Below are 2,670 nucleotides of genomic sequence, written 5' to 3'. Positions count from 1 at the left end.
TAACTCACTCAGTCCTGGTTCATTGTGTGACCGTGCTGGGGAAAGATTACTAAAACAAGATCTTCTGCCAACCCACAAAACCTCTCTGCAAAAAGTAGAAGAGGAAGAAGACAGCTTTATTACTGAATAAGCATTAAACTAGAATGTGATGCACATCGCAGGCACTCCACTAAAGAACAGACCAAAAGCGGATAAACAATGACTCATCCTCAACCGGCAGGCTTGACAGCACCATTTGTCCCACATAGGTTATCCTAAATTCATCTGGTAATTGGAGTGACCATCTGTGTTAGCTAGTATGATTTATCCAAAGGAAAAATCAAATGACAGTAGGTCATTTTGGAACAAGGCACCTGCCAAATCAGGCTCTGACCCTTTCACAGAAAATGCGAGATAGAGGTGCTGTCTTCCTTAATGATGACATTTCAAAGAGATGGTTCCTAGGTCCTTGAGAAAGACACTCCTGGGTCATAAAGGTGGTAAGAGGCTTATTTAGCTGTTAGTAAGGTTTATATGCATTTCAAAGAAACAGAGATAGAGCCAACAAGTTTTCTAAAGTAGATGCTGAAAGAAGAGGCAGGTGAAGCCTCTTCCCTTATTTTCAACAGGAAGAACTGAGCCTCTTATTTTTAATTCATATTTGCTCTTACAACCTTTCATCGGTCACTTCATTTTTGGCCACTTTTTCCTCCAACGTAGAAAAAAGGGGGAGATCTATATCAGCATTCATAAACTACCTGCCCACCAAGTTTGAGAACTAGTGAAGTACCACAATGAAGAGCTTCTGAAGTCTTGTACTTTTTCATGTTTCTTCTTGCCATAGACTTAATGATAACAGCAACAATAATAATAATAAAAATGGCAGCCTTTGAAGGAAGAAAAATTTAGGTCCAAGCCTGAGATCCTCACAACTAAAAATGTGACCCAGGAAAAAATATTTTCCTGATTTCCAATTACCTCACCTGTAAGTAGAGATTGAGATACAGGTTTTCTTTTTTTCTTTGTTTTTTTTATTTTGAGATAGAGGTTTAAATAAAGTTACTGTAAGGATGAAATAAGGTAGTGTCAATTTACCTCCCTTCCTTATTAAGGGGATCACTATTTCATGATATGCAGTCTATATATTAATGGGAATGATAAGCATTTCTGTTTATTCACCCTGAATTGAAGCTTTGAATGCTAAATATGTCTGTCAGAATGTAATACTCCTTTTTTTTTTTTTTTTGACGTTTTGGGTAGTTCCTTTATTTATTTATTTTTAAATTTTTAATTGAAGTATAGTTGATTTACAATATCATGTAAGTTTCAGGTATACAGCACAGCGATTCAGATTCTTTTCCCTTATAGGTCAGAATGCAACACTCTTTATCCATGGCTGAGGTCAGTGTTTCACCAAAGTGTGGTACTCATATCACCTGTCATCCATATGTTCCAGGTGACCCATTTAATAACACTGAATCACATGGTGGGGTATTATTCATTGCTCAGAATTGTTCAGAATAGTTAAATATATTAAAAACTTACTTTGGTGCTTGCTTCAGCAGCACATATACTAAAATTGGAATGATACAGAGAAGATTAGCATGGCCCCTGCACAAGGATGACATGCAAATTTGTGAAGTGTTTCATATTTTTAGAAGATGTGGTGCGTATATACAATGGAATATTACTCAGCCATATAAAAGAATGAAATAATGCCATCTGCAGCAACATGGATGGACCCAGAGATTATCATACTGAGTGAAGTAAGTCAGACAGAGAAAGACAAATATCATATGATATCACTTATATGTGGAATCTAAAAATAGGGTACAAATGAACGTAGCTACAAAACAGAAATAGAGTTACAAATGTAGAAAACAAACTTATGGTTACCGGGGGTAAGGGGCGGGAGGGATAAATTGGGAGATTGGGATTGACATATACACACTACTATATATAAAATAGATAAGTAATAAGGACCTACTGTATGGCAGAGGGAACTCTACTCAATACTCTGTAATGACTTATATGGGAAAAGAATCTAAAAAAGAGTGGATATAGGTATATATATATGACTGATTCACTTTGCTGTACACCTGAAACTAATACAACATTGTAAATCAACTATACTCCAATAAAAATTTTTTTAAAAAACTCTTACTTTGGTTGAAAATGCCTAAAATACATCTCTAAAATGTCTAATGCCCCCTCCTCTTTCAGTAAAGCCTTTGACAAGCAACTATGTTTTTCTAGAACTTAATATTTGTTTAGTTTTTCCTCAATTTATTTTTGCACTTTCCTTCTAAAGACAAATGGTGCTAGGTTTTCAAGTATGATAGTAATAAAAAGATTCTTCTTAAGTATATTTAAGTTAAAAAAATGAGTTTATTTAAAGAAATATTTAAAATAGAATGAGTGGCTTCTACACAGTTATGACCACTGTAGACATGCCTGAAAATCAGCATTTCCCATACTTCAGGGATGGTAAACAGAAACCATAGCCTTAAACTCTCATAATCAAAGAGGAAGATGAGTAGATGGAAACTCTGAAAACAGAAGCCAGAACCAATCTTGTCATGGCATAAATGTGAATACTTTATATTCTGGCTGAAAGACCAGGGTCAGTATACAGAAAATTTAGTAGAAGTTTCTATGAAAGAGAGCTGGATGACATTGTATAAAAATGTT

General features: G+C 35.0%; 1 non-coding gene across 1 annotated transcript; it reads left to right on the top strand.

Moving 5' to 3' along the window:
* The first annotated feature begins 1,528 nt into the window (after nt 1–1,528).
* Nucleotides 1,529–1,635, top strand: LOC114237996 (U6 spliceosomal RNA). The gene has a single exon (XR_003623441.1). It is a non-coding gene; the product is annotated as a U6 spliceosomal RNA (small nuclear RNA).
* The last annotated feature ends 1,035 nt before the right edge of the window (nt 1,636–2,670 follow it).

Source organism: Balaenoptera acutorostrata, chromosome 19 (assembly GCF_949987535.1).
Source record: "Balaenoptera acutorostrata chromosome 19, mBalAcu1.1, whole genome shotgun sequence".
Taxonomy (NCBI): domain Eukaryota; kingdom Metazoa; phylum Chordata; class Mammalia; order Artiodactyla; family Balaenopteridae; genus Balaenoptera; species Balaenoptera acutorostrata.
This window is presented reverse-complemented; position numbering and strand designations above follow the sequence as displayed.